We start from the raw sequence: 13,642 nt of genomic DNA, 5'->3' as shown, positions 1-13,642 counted from the left end.
GGGTGAATAAATTGAGAAAGAATGTTCTCCCACAGTTTTTAATTTAGAAAAATGGGTGCTCCTCATACTTCCCCTAAGAGGTATGGCTCAGTCCATGTCAGAAATACTCCTGGAGCATGCCTTCTGGTGGCTGCCATCCCCAGGAAGCTTCCCGAAGCTTGTGTACTGGTCATCTGCGAGCCAGATCAGAGCTAATCTCACACTCCTACCTCCCAGGAGCTCTGTATGTTAACCATATTGAAATGTTTAGCCACTCGGTTGCTTTCGTTCTAAACTGCCTCTCCTGTTTTCCACCCCTAGGGAGAACTCCTTCAGTATCTTCACCAGGGATAGAAAATAACCTGCATGAACTTGTTCACACCACGCTGGGGGCTAGAGGCACTGGCCCTCTTCCCTCTCCATTGCCCAGGCTGTAACGAAGGCTTCGGTGACTGGCAGCAACAGGGCAGGAATCCCACAGGTCCTTTAACCACAAGTGGTTCTCCCAGTAAAACAGCCTATAGGCTGTGTCTTTGTGAGCACTTTTGTGCTCCATAGACCCAGTACAGAAAAGGCAGGGAGATTTCAGACTGTAGTATAAGCTTCTTATCTCCCAGGCTCAAAATTGTCTAGTGACCGCCCAAGGCACTTGGCAGGAGCCCAGGAGCCCAGCCTGGAGCTGGCCTCACCACCCTCTTACCTCTGCAGGCTCCTAGCAAAACGCCTGGGGCAGTGCATGGGCAAACCACCCAAATGCAACTTAAAGCACAAGTGAAATCTTTGTGATGGACATTCCCAAAGTTGGTCTTCTGATATATCAAGAGACATTCCCAGGGGCACTCTGTCTGCCTCTGCTTCCTCCCACCTGCAGAGCTTCTAAGGCCTCCAACTCCTGCCAAGCAAGAGTTCTGTGCGGTCATGTTAAGTCTTGACCCAGAACAGGAATTTTTGTGGTGACCCCAATCAAAAATGAGTCCCATGAATCTTCTGAAGACATAAAAGATCTTAACTCTTGATCAAAATAATATGTTTGAGTATCCTTAAATCTCTTGCATGGCAAGTTCATACTCTTTTTTTTTTCCTTCCTCTTTATTTTAAGTAGGCTCCATACTCAGCATAGAGCCCAATGCGGGGCTTGGGCTCACCACCCTGAAATCAAGACTTGAGCTGAGATCATGAGTTGGCAGTTTAATGGACTGAGTGCCCCCACCCTGGCACCCTAGCAAGTTCATGTTCTAATACTGAGCACTTTTTGAATTTGTGAAGGGAGAAGTAATTCTCTTCCTCCAGGAACATTGGCTAGCTATTTGTAGAGAGTTAAAAACTACCTTGATATAAATTCAGGCTAAACCTCAGATTTTATTTCTCTCTGGTATTAATGGGTGAGTATTGATCATGAAAATAATGATAATGGCCACACCTTATCAAACACCAACTTTGGGTCACAGGCCATGCTAAGTAAGCACTGTGCCTACACTCAAGAACACCTCAACACCCATTTTATCACCCCCACTTCACATATGTTAAAACTGAGGCTCTGAGGGGTGAGGGAACTTGCCCGAGGTCACATAGCCTTTAGTGGCACTTTCACACCCAGTCTGTCTTTTATCTCTGTACCCCCTGTAGTTATTATTTTGACTTTGTATCGGTGATCTTTACAATTCGGGTCAAAAAGTTTGTGTTTTGGGGATGATACATTCTTTTGCTATAGCAGAGGAAAATATTTCTTCTAAAGCTCTTTCTCCCTCTCTCACTCTGTTTAAAAAACTTTCAAAATAAGTTCGACTTCGCCAAACTATGCATGTTGGGACTGAAGAAAACCAAAATGGCCCCTGAGAACAGTAAAAGCACCTACTTCATAGGATTGCTTGGGTTGGATTCCAATAACACAGGTAGAGCAGTCAACATGATGCCTGTCACACAGTCAGCACTGAAAATGTTGCCTCTCACCATGATAATGATGATGAGGACATGGTTATTGCCCTCGCCAAGTTCCCAGTCTAGTGGAGGAAGGCTTCAGGTAAACAGGTGATCATGCTACAGTGCATGACTAATGCATGAAGGGGAACCAGGACCAGGGAGAGGAGAGCTCAAGCCAGCTCAAGGGAGGGGGCGTAACTGAGGCAGCATTCGGTCAACTCACAGACACATGGTGCCTATGTGCATGGATGACTAGAAGTGACTGAAAATGACTGCCTGTGTATTCATCTGTCTGTGTAAACAGGAACACAGTTAGGTTCAGACAACTGCTACTTTATCATTTCCTTTTCCTTGTGCTACGGAGGACCAGGATCTCCAGGACTTTTAAAAATATCACCTTGCATGCCATTGAAGAGTATTTTGGATTCGTGGTCCAGTTACTAGAGATCTCATTATAATATAAAGGGGTAGGCGGGATGGAAAGCAAAAGAATTATGGTTATCTATGAAACTGAACATTACATTTCCTGGGATTATATTCTCAAAGCAGAAGTTCCATGCTCACTGCAGACTTTTCTTTTTTTTTTTTTTTACGTAAGTGTTTACCTGTCAAAAGGTTTTGGAAAGAGTATAAACTAGGGTTCTTCTGGGTTCATGGACACTCTGGCTCAGGACTCCAGCAAGAGCCCATTTTTGTCTCTTGACCTTTCATGAATGGCTTTCCCTGACCCCGGTCACCTGAAGACACAGCCTCCTGGCTCCTGGTCATCTGGGAACATGGCTATTCTCAGCTGCCCATAAAACCAGAGTAAGTGTTCAATCATTAGGCAGTTGTCAGTAAGTATCCAGTCTGCCCAAAGTGCTATGGGAGACTTTATGAGGGGCACCTGGCCTTAGCATTAGTTAATAAAATAAAGTTTACACTAAAAGAGAAGAAGTATCACACTGGGTTGCCATAGGAAGGGTTCGGATACTGGGTGCCACAGGACTTTGGAAGAGGGAAAGAGCTGCTTTGCTCCTTGTAGGTATTTGAGGAAGAACAAAGTACAGGTCAGTTGGATGGATGGATGGTGGTGGGGCTGGGGGGAGGGATGGATAGATGAACACGTGCATAGGTACGTAAGAACAACAGTGTAACAGAGTGGTTTTGAAGCCAGTTGGACAAGAGCTGCTGTTCTGTCACTTACTAGCTGAATGACCTCAGGAGATTCAATTAACCCCGTCAAACCCAATTCCCTCACCTATAAAATAGAGATGATAAGACTTGCCTTGCAAACTGATTGAGGGAATTAAATGTGATAAGGTTTGTGAAGCAACTGGCACGTGGCGGGTGCTCAGCGAAGAGCCACCATGTTTATTTCCAGTGGTAATGGTCTAGAAAAGTTTTCAGGTGGACACGGAATTAAAAGCAGACCTAAGAAAAGACAGATTGAGGTGGACAGAAAGGGGGAAGGAGACAATCTGTTGGAAGAACAGCATAATGAGAACGTGTACCTAGAAAAGATGGAGGCACATGCCGTGTCCCTCGGGCAAGCTAACTAGAGCCACAGGTTCACAAGTTCAGAAAATCAGTCTGGGAGGCCTTGAAACGCCAAGGGATTCTGGCTTTTCCCTGGAGGTCCATGAGGAATACTGAAGGTTCAAAGGGAAACAGAAAGGCTCCCTCTGGACCCGCTTTCTTCCTTTTCCTCAGTCCGACCTTGGCCATATCCGGACTTCCTTTGAACTTGGACTCTCTCATTTTTTATAGTATTTATAGTTCCCTTTACCTCTGACAAGTAGCCTCTGGACTTCCTGTGCCCAGGACAGCTGCGGGGCAGTGACAACCAGCTCCCCGCTCCATCCCCAGGGGAAGCGCGCGGGAAGGCTGCTTCGTCCCCAAACCCTTCCTTGACAGTTAAGAAGCAAATGATGTTTAAAGATGAGCTGGCACAAAGGGAAACGAGGCCCCTGAAGGTCCTCTGGTGGGGAAAGGCTGCCCGTGAATCAGAGCAGTCAGCGGTGACTCACGCTGTCACAGGGCTGCGTGCAGAAGGCCCTCTGCCAGCAAATCTGTGGGTGCGGTTCCAGCAACCGGACGCCCCGGGGTTGTGGGGACCTGGACAGGCTGTGCTTCACGCCACCGAGCAGACCACAGGGAGGCTGACACGGGAACCTGGAAGGTGCCTACCAGGTTTCCTTCCACAGGAGGCAGCAGAGGCAAGGCGAGCGGTTCTTGGGTCCTTGGTTTCAAGAAAGAAGGAACACTGGAGCTCAAGACAGCCCAGAGTCCAGCGCTTCTGAATCATTCGTTCAGGAATCCCCTTCAGGAAGTCTGTAAAGTCTGCAAAATTCGGTGGATATGTACATTTTGCGAGGAGAGGACCCATTGTTTCCATCAGCTCCTTTGGGTTCTAAGATCTCCTGCAGGTCTTGATCACGAGTAACCTCGTTCTGCCCAAGGAGCACCGTGGACTCCCCGCAGTTCTGTCCAAGGGTGGAGAGCAGGGAAGAGGGGAAGTAGTCTCTGAGCCCTTCCGCTGCCCTGGCCCCACGACAGAGCCTATGATAAGGGGACATTCTGTGTTACCCTGAACATGGCCCCCAGGGACAGAAGTTAGCTATGTCAGAAGAGTCTACTGCGGAAGTCTTTGCGCCCTCTGCCCCCAGCACCTCTGGTCCTTCTGGTGCGCCCCTCCCCTACCGGGCCGACTTCCTTTGAGGAAGCCGCTGCCCTCCCCAGGCAGCCACGTGCTTCTCCTGAGGCTCCCTTGCTGGTGGGCAAGCGCCTTGCTGAGGTTCTGGACCTCTTGGCCGAATGCTCCAGGGAAGCAGCAGGTGGAGAGTGAGCAGGAAAACGGGAGCAGTCTGGGGTCTGGGAGACACTGTTGCTTCTGTTGCTGTTGTTCGTCCTTGTCCGCTGGCAGCTGTGTCTTTGAGCTGACCTCTGCGGAAGGTCATCCTACTTGCAGTGATAAAGAGCCGCACTCCGGAGGTCAACGACGTGGGCTTGAGCCCTGGCTCCAGCACTTGTTAATGGTAGAACTTCGGGCAAGTTTCTGGATATTCTAGACCTTGGTTTTCCCCTGTGGAGGATAGCATCATCGTGCCCACCTTTGGCAGACTGGTATGTGTCAGCAGTTCCCCTACAGCCAGATGGTTCTGCCCAGCCCAGCCTCCCTTACCTTTGGGTCTGCTGTGTAATTGAATTCTCTATTAAATGGAATGTTGGGGGGGCATGGGGAGCCCTGATTGTGGGCCTGGCTCCTCCACATTCTGTCTTATCCCATTGGCTGGGTGCCTGACAGGACTCCGAAGCCCTGTGGGATGATGGAGTCATCAAATGGAAGGAGTCTGGGTCCCTGAATCACCAAGTGGAAGGCCACTTGGCCAAATATAAACCCTGAACTATTACTTGAGTGAAAACAGCTTGTATTTGTTAAGGTATTGAGAATCTATGATGGGTTTCTATAACAGTAGGTCTACTTCATAAAGTCTTTGCAAGAATTGAATGAATTAACATATACAGAGTTCCTGACAGTGCCTGGAACATATATAAATGTGCTATAAACATAATTGCCTTATCATGATGTTTGGATGGATGGATAAATAGTTGATAGATAGCGAGCTAGAGAAAGGGAGAGGCAGAATTATCTTTAAGGATTGCAAAGATCCTTGGCCAGAGTCCTTCTCCCTCCCCGCCAGTTTTATTGAGTTACAGCACTGAATAGTTTAAAGACGTGCAGCATAGTGGTTTGACTTGCATATATTGTGAAGGGATCACCACAATAAGTTTAGTTAATATTCATCATTTCATACAGATACCCAAAAAAGGGGGGGAGGGGCATCTTTTTCTTTCTTTGCAATGAGAACTCTGGGCATTGCTCTCTTAACATCTTCCAAATATATTATACAACAGAGTTCACTGTAGTCACCATGCTGTACTTATTTATCTTAAAACTGGAAGTTTGTACCTCTTGACCACCTTCACCCAATTCCCCCTCTCCCCACTCCTACTCCTGGTAACCACAAATCCGATCTCTTTTTCTATGAGTGGTTTTTTCTTTGGTCGGTTTTGTTGTTGTTGCTGTTGGGGCTTTTTTAGATTCTACATATAAGTGAGATCATACACATTTTCCTTTGTCTGTCTGATTTCTTCCACTTAGTTCAGAGTCTTATTTCTTAGATTATTATTGAGATAATATTAAAAATACATTTTTACTATATGGCTGTAGAGTTTGTATTTGAGGGGCAAAAAGGGCACCGTAGAAAAATAAACCAAGGGCACCTGGGTGGCTCAGTGGGTTAAGCCACTGCCTTCGGCTCAGGTCATGATCTCAGGGTTCTGGGATCGAGTCCCGCATCGGGCTCTCTGCTCAGCAGGGAGCCTGCTTCCTCCTCTCTCTCTCTGCCTGGCTCTCTGCCCACTTGTAATCTCTCTCAGTCAAATAAATAAATAAAATCTTTAAAAAAAAAAAAAGAAAAAAAAAGAAAAATAAACCAAGGCATTGATTAGTACATTTCTATGTTTCTTGAAGAAAAATAAAAGACAACTGCTTTTTTCAAAGACATACTGTCTGGATGAAATAGGGTTTTTTTAGCCAAATACGGTATTTATGCAAAAATAATATATTCTCTTTCCCAGTCACATAATCATTGAGAGAATTTGCTCCTATGAGGAATTTCTATTCCTCATAGAATAGGAAGGAAGGAAAGAAGGAATTGAAGAAGGAAGGAGTGAGGGAAGGAGTGGGGGAGGGAAGGGGGGAAGGAAGAAGGATCATAACTGAGCTGGCCACAGTAGTAACTACCTCTGAGATGTTGTTATTTCTCTTGCAGTGCTATCTTTCTGTCCCAGTCACAAAGACTTTACCCCCCACATCAGCATTAGTTCTCTTTCATTTTTAATATTACAAAAACCTCCTATTAGCCCACCTGATCCCCGTTTGCTCCCCATGCCTTCCTGCCCACTCCCAAATCCATCTAGCACAGTGTCCTCAAGATAATTGCCTCAAAATCCTTGTTCCCCTCTCTCTTCTCCTCCAAACCCTACGCAGCCATTGGTTGTTTCTCACATAGAACCTCAAATGTGTTAGAGAACAAACTGGTGTCATGTATTCTTTAATCATTGATTGAATTCACTCAAATAAGGTTTCTTTAAAAATTTTATTTATTTATTTAGAGAGCGTATGTGAGTGGGGGTAGGGGCAAATGGAGAAAAAGAATTTCAAAGAGACTTCACACTAAGCATGGAGCCTGATGCAGGCAGGGCTCAATCTCATGACCCCGAGATCATGACCAGAGCCAGAATCAAAAGTCGGACGTTTAACTGACTGAGCCACCCAGGAATCTCTCAAATAACATTTGTAATCACCTGCTGTCAATCAGGAGATACAACAGTTAACAAAACAGGCCAAAAATCTCTACCCTCATGGAGCTTACTCTAGAGTGTAGGAAGATAGAGAATAAATGAATAAATACGATAAATCATGGTGCATTAAATGGTGATAAACAGGAGAGAATTAATTATGGGGGAATAATAATACATATTGGGAGTGGGGTAGGAGGATGGCATTTTAAATAAGGTGATCAGGGAAGCACTCATGAAAAGTGGTATTTAAGCAAAGATCTAGAAAGTGAGGGAGCAAGCTATGTACAGAGCTGAGAAAGAACATTCCAGAGAACAAATTTTGGACCAAGAGGGTTGGTCCATCTTGTCCGTTTGAGGGGCAGCACAGAGTCCAGTGTGGCTGGCATGCAGTGAGTAGAAGAATCTAGATTGAATGAAGGCCAGAGGACAATCAGAGGGAGTTTGGCTTTTACCCTGCGTGAACTGGGAAGCCATTGGAGGATTCCAAGCAAAGACAAGTATTGAAATGATTGCTCTGGTTGCTGGGTGGAAAATGGCCTAGAGTGGGCATAGACAGAAGCCAGGAGACCAGCTAGGAGCCCAAGATAGTAAGTAATATGAGCAAGAGATGATGGACGATGGAAACTTAGACCGGGATGGTACCAGTGGAAACTCTGGCTGTAGTTTGAACATAGATCCCAGATCGTTTTCTGATTGATTAGATGTAGAGTATTAGTGTGAAAGAGTAAAAGAAGAATCTATAATTTGAAGCCTAAAAATATAAAGATGAGAGAGAAACTGGTTTATTGTAGAAAGATTAGGAGTTTCCTTTCTGGGTATGTTAAGTCAGATGCATATTAGACTTCCAACTGAGGATGTCAAGTATGTCACAGGAATTCAGGGGAAAGGTCCAGGCTGGGGACATAAATTTAGAAGTTGTCAGCATATAGATGGCATTTAAAGCTGTGGCTGAGATTACCACTCAGAACACGTAGAGAGTGAAGACATCAAAGGGGCAAGACCACAGGGCCCATATTCTAAGTGGTCCTGGAAATGAGAACAAGAAGCAAAAGAAACTGAAAAGGCGTGCCCACTCTTAGAGACGAGATTAGCAGAAAGTAGATCCTAGAAGCCAAATGAAGAGTGTTTCCAGGACAGGCTGAAAAACATCAGATTCTGCATTTGTCATATAAGCTGAAGGCAGATCATTGGATTTAGCAATTGAATTTAGCCACATGGAAGCTACTGGAGACTTGAGCAAAGAGCAAAATAGGAGCAGAATATGGATAAGGCCACCCCATCAGGAAAGACTACGAGGAAGAGAAGTAGAGACAATAAATGTGGACACTCTTTGAATGAGTTTAGTTATACAGGAAGTCAAATGAAAGGGCCATAGCTAGAGGAGAATACAGGGTCAGGGGTGGTTTTCCTTAAAGTGGAGCAATTACATCAAAATTGTATGTTGCCAGGATTCAAGAGTTCATTGGCCTAAGGAGTCTGCCATAAGCATAAGATTCTTTGAAATCTTTAAGATTCACATAAATTTCTCCTTTTACTCTGACCAGTATCTATCTTAATGTACAAGTATCTATCCTCTCTGCCTATGGTGATTTGCACTAAGAAATATATATATTTTTGTCTTTGTCCCCATTTTTGGCACAGAACTCCTGAAACCCTTGGGATATCCTAAGTGATGAGAGCAATAAATGTGGCTTTTGGAAAGTCCCTAGGTAATCAAAGGATGAGGGCTGGTTATCAGGGGCCCCACGCATGTGCGTAGAGGGTTGGACCTTTCAGCCCCACCCCCTACTGTGTCTATCAGGTTTCCTCCTATGGTGTGTGACAGAAGCCCAATTCAAACTCACTAAAGAAATGTGGAATTTACTCACTCACATAACTGGAATGTTAGAAGAGGCAAGTCTTTCTTTTTTTTTTTTTTTAAGATTTTATTTATTCATTTAAGAGAGAGAGAGAGCTGGAGCAGAAGGAGTGGGGCAGAGGGAGAGGGAGAAGTAGTTTTCTGGCTGAGCAGGGAGCCGGACATAGGGCTCAATCCCAGGCCCAGGACCCTGGGATCATGACCTTAGCTAAAGGCAGATGTTTAACCAACTAAGCCACCCAGGCACCTCTTAACAGCCATTTCTAATAAAAACTTCAGGCAAAAGAGGTATGGAAACCAAGAACAAACATTCATATCGAATCATATGAAATCACCAATCTCCAGCTCTTTTGGACCTATAAAACAACAATCGTATGTAGCTTAACCTAATATTAACCTAAATGAAAAATGCTAGAATCATTTCCACTAAAATCAGGAACTGGAACAGAAAGCCATAATCATTACTATTATTTAACATTGTCTTGCGATTCTAACAAATGCATTGGGACAGGAATATGAAAGAACTGACATAAATGTAGGAAGTGTCTAAACTAACTGTTGATATGGTTATATACCTGGAAAATCCAAGATAATCTTATAAAATATTACTAGAATTAATAAAAGAAGTGAATGTTCAGTCTTCTGACAGTAAGCACTTGAAAAAAAGTGGGAAAAGTGTTTCATTCACAGTAAACTAAAAATTTTTCTAGAAATAAATTTAATAAGTAAGGACATTTAAATCAAACTATAACATCTTGTCAAAGTATCTAAACCCAAATCTTAACAAATGGAAAAAATCCTCAACAGTCTTGGTTGAGAAGACAACATAATGTAAAAGTCCATTCTCCCAAAATTAAGATATAAGTTTAATACAATTACAATTACAAGGCCAATAGCCTTGAGAAAGTGAGAATCGGATAAACTTGTATACAAAAGGATAAACGCCTGAAGATAGCTAAGAGAAAATTTTAAATAGGCAAAAAATTAATATAAATTATATTAAGGGGAAAAATATGCAGTGAAAACTTTCCTCCTGTCTTTGTCCCACATCTGTCCAGGTTCATCTAATCCCCCACCATATGATATCCTTCCAGAATTTAGATAGATAGATAGAAAGAAATAGAGAATCTTGTTTTTTTCCACATTTTCTACACAAAGGGTATCATAGCATACCCTCCAAATCCTGTTTTTTACTTACTAAATCTCCAAGATATTTGTAATACAAAAAGAGCTTATTTGTTCTCTATTATTTAGATGCTTTACCTTCCATTGTATAGATATATGGTAATTTATTTCACTAGTTCCCTATTATTGTTTGTTCAGGTTATTTCTAATGTTTTGTTACAATAAGCCCTGTTACAATGTGAGTGTGTGTGTGTGTGTGTGTGTGTGTGTATCCATGTCTTTTCTCCTAAATATATCTTTAGAATAATTTCCCAAAAGTACCATTGCCAGAAATATGCATGTGAAATATTGCCAAATTGCCTTACATAGGGGTTATGCCGAAGGGTTATGCTTTTACCAGAAATGCATGAGAATATGTTTGCCCATAACCTCACCAACGTGGTGTGTTACAAGCTTTTGAATTATTGCCAACTTAAAAGGGGAAAAATGGTATCTCAGCATAATTTTCGTCTGTACTTGTTTTTTCCTTCTAATTAGGAGTGAGATTGAAGCTCTTTAAAGAGCATTTGTATTTCCTTTTCAAAAACTCTTCATATTCTTTGCTCTTATTTCTAGTGTGTTGAAGGATAAACAAATGAATCAGTGGAACAAAGCAGACAGTCCTAACCATATATTTATAGTTTCAAGTAGGACAAAAGTGATTCTTCTTGTCTAGAAAAGGCAAATTTATATCTGTAGAAAACAGATCTGTGGTTGCCTAGGCTAGAGAGTAAACAGATACAAGAAAACTTTTTGGGGTGATGGAAATGTTCTAAAACTAGATTGTGATGGTTGTAAAACTCTATTGACTTACTCAAATTACTTAATGATGGATGAATTTTATAGTGTGTAAATTATACTTCAACAAAACTTTTTTTTTTAAGTTTTAAAAGTTTAATTCCAGTATAGTTAACATACAATGTTATGTGAGTTTCAGGTGTACAATGTAGTGATTCAACAATTTTATGCATTACTCAGTCTTCATCATGATAATGGACTCTTTAATCCCCATCACCTATTTCAACCAGACCTCCATCCATCTCCCCTCTGGTAACTGAGGGTTACCATGGTTCAGAGTTCTGTATGGTTAAGAGTCTGTTTTTTGGTTAGTTTTTCTCTCTTTTTTTTTTTTCCTTTGTTCATTTATTTTGTTTCTTAAATTCCACATATCTGTGAAATCAGATAGTATGTCTATCTCTGACTTATTTGGTTTAGCATTTCATTATGCTCTCTAGCTCTATCCATGTTGTTGAAAATCAATAAAGCTGTTTTTAAAAGGTGATTTTTTCAATCCAGTGGGGAAGGATTGGGTATTAAATAAAGATGAGGAGCACCTGGGTGGCTCAGTTGATTAAGCCTCTGGCTCTTGTTTTCAGCTCAGGTCATGATCTCAGGGTCCTGGGACCAAGTCCCGCCTTAGCTCCTCTCTTACCCATACACAAAATAAATTCTAGGTAGATTGAAGATCTAAATGTAAAAATTGAAACAACAATAATACTGGATCACCACATGTAAAATCTAGGGTGGGTGAGAGCTTTTTAATCAATGTTGGAAATTCAGAAGCTATAAAGTACATACATACATACTTGATGAGATAAAAATGAGAAGCCATGGCTTGGAAAAGCCACCATAAACTAAGTCAATAGATAAACACTAGCCTGGGGAGCAACCCAGAGATCAGGGGGTGAACAGCTATAATATACAAAGAACTCTTACAAAACAAGTAAGTCAGGGATAAACAGCACAACAGAAAACTGAGCCAAGGATGTGAATAGGTAATTCACAGAAAAGCAATTCCAGGTGACCAGCACATGCATGAAAAGAGGCTCAAATTCAGGGGCAATCAGAGAGATAGGAAGTAAAGTCACAAGAGACAGCAATTTTCACTGATCAGATGGAAAAATGGGGGACCAATAATCCCTATTGCTAAAGAGGATGTGTGGACTCTAGTACATTTCTGGTTGGAAGTATGTATTAATGCAATCTTTCTTGAAAGAAATGTGGCAACATCTTTTATGATTAAAAATACATACATGTCTGACGCAGAATCTGCACTCCCAGGCATCTATCCCTTAGGAGTGAAAGCTTTAAGACCTAAGGATGTATTTTCACAGAAATGCACTCCATTGTAAACGGTGATTAAACAAGCAAACAAAAAACTGAACACAAAGTAAATAGTCTCTGTAGGAGAACGGTTAAAGAAACTGTAGTTCTGCTCCACTTTGTGGCTGTTCAGAGAGATAACTTAGAGCTAGCCTGAGTGAATTAAGAGGGATTCCACTAGGTGCTACAGGAAACAAACAAAAAGCAAGATACAGAAAAATATAAAAATAAGAAAATAATGATAAACATATATGTATTTATACAGATGTTCTTTGATGGTTATGGATGATTATACGAACATGGAGGAAAAGTGGTGAAAGGATAATGTCTAGGTCTCCTCCAGCTGCAATAACTGAATCTCACAGACTGGTTTTCATCAACAGACATTTATTTCCGACAGTTCTGGAGGCTGACGTCCCAGTTCAAGGTGTCAGTAGATCTCGTTCTTGGTAAAGGCACTTTTCGCGTCTTGCAGATGGCCGCCTTTATCTTCAGGGGTCCAGGAGAGGACATTACCACGACCTCTGTTCCTCTTCTTAGAAAGCCACTAATCCCACCATGGGGGCTCTACCCTCAGTACCTCCCAGAGGCCCCGCCTCCCTATCCCAGCACTCTGGGAGGTAGGACCTCAACATAAGAGTTTGGGGAAACTCAAATATCCAGTCCATAACAGATAAATAGTAGGTTGTCTACACAGGTTGCCTGGGGCACCGAGGAGGCATTGAGGATGCTCCAGACCAACTAAAAAGGAAAAGGTGGGGTGGGGGGGAGGGGAAGGGAAGAAGAAAATAAACAGGATTCATCTGTTAAAATAAAGATTTATCTTTTAGTAGCCGATTTCAGTGCACCTGACAAACACCTATTGCCTGGGAGATTTCCCTGTTTTCAAGTCAGAGACACCCTGGCTCAGAAAGGATTATTCCCTCCGCCAGCGCCCCACCCCCCACCCCCACCCCAGCAAGGCAATTGCTCAGCCTGAAATACCACCCAAGCCTCCTGACTTTCCCGTGGCTTGAACCGGAGGTGAGGTTATTCCCAGCCAAGTGTAAACCGCGGGCATGGAATAGAGGAGCGAGTGTATAGACGGTAAAGGCTTGGCTTCCTGGGCGGGGGGGTTTGGACGTGGCCCTGCCATCAGAGAGCTGCCCGGTGTCACCTGGCTGGGTGGAGGGAGGGTGGCTGCTTCTCTGCGTTTCCGGAAGAAGCAGAAGGGAGGGCGGCTGCAGCCACGCCGATCAGTGCCATGGCGAGCTCGGCGTCTGCAGCGGG

At 43.1% G+C, this 13,642-nt stretch overlaps 1 long non-coding RNA gene across 1 annotated transcript; it reads right to left on the bottom strand.

The window, feature by feature from the left end:
• Window positions 1-12,740: 12,740 nt before the first annotated feature.
• LOC122889460 lies at window positions 12,741-13,641 on the bottom strand. The gene is made up of 2 exons (XR_006380906.1): window positions 13,530-13,641; window positions 12,741-13,114 (listed from the first exon to the last, which is right to left on the bottom strand). It is a non-coding gene; the product is annotated as an uncharacterized LOC122889460 (long non-coding RNA).
• Between the last annotated feature and the right edge of the window lies 1 nt (window position 13,642).

Source organism: Neovison vison, chromosome 11 (genome assembly GCF_020171115.1).
Source record: "Neovison vison isolate M4711 chromosome 11, ASM_NN_V1, whole genome shotgun sequence".
In the NCBI taxonomy this organism is placed as follows: Eukaryota; Metazoa; Chordata; class Mammalia; order Carnivora; family Mustelidae; genus Neogale; species Neogale vison.
The sequence above is the reverse complement of the archived record's forward strand: the minus strand, read 5'-3'. Positions and strand labels throughout refer to the sequence as shown.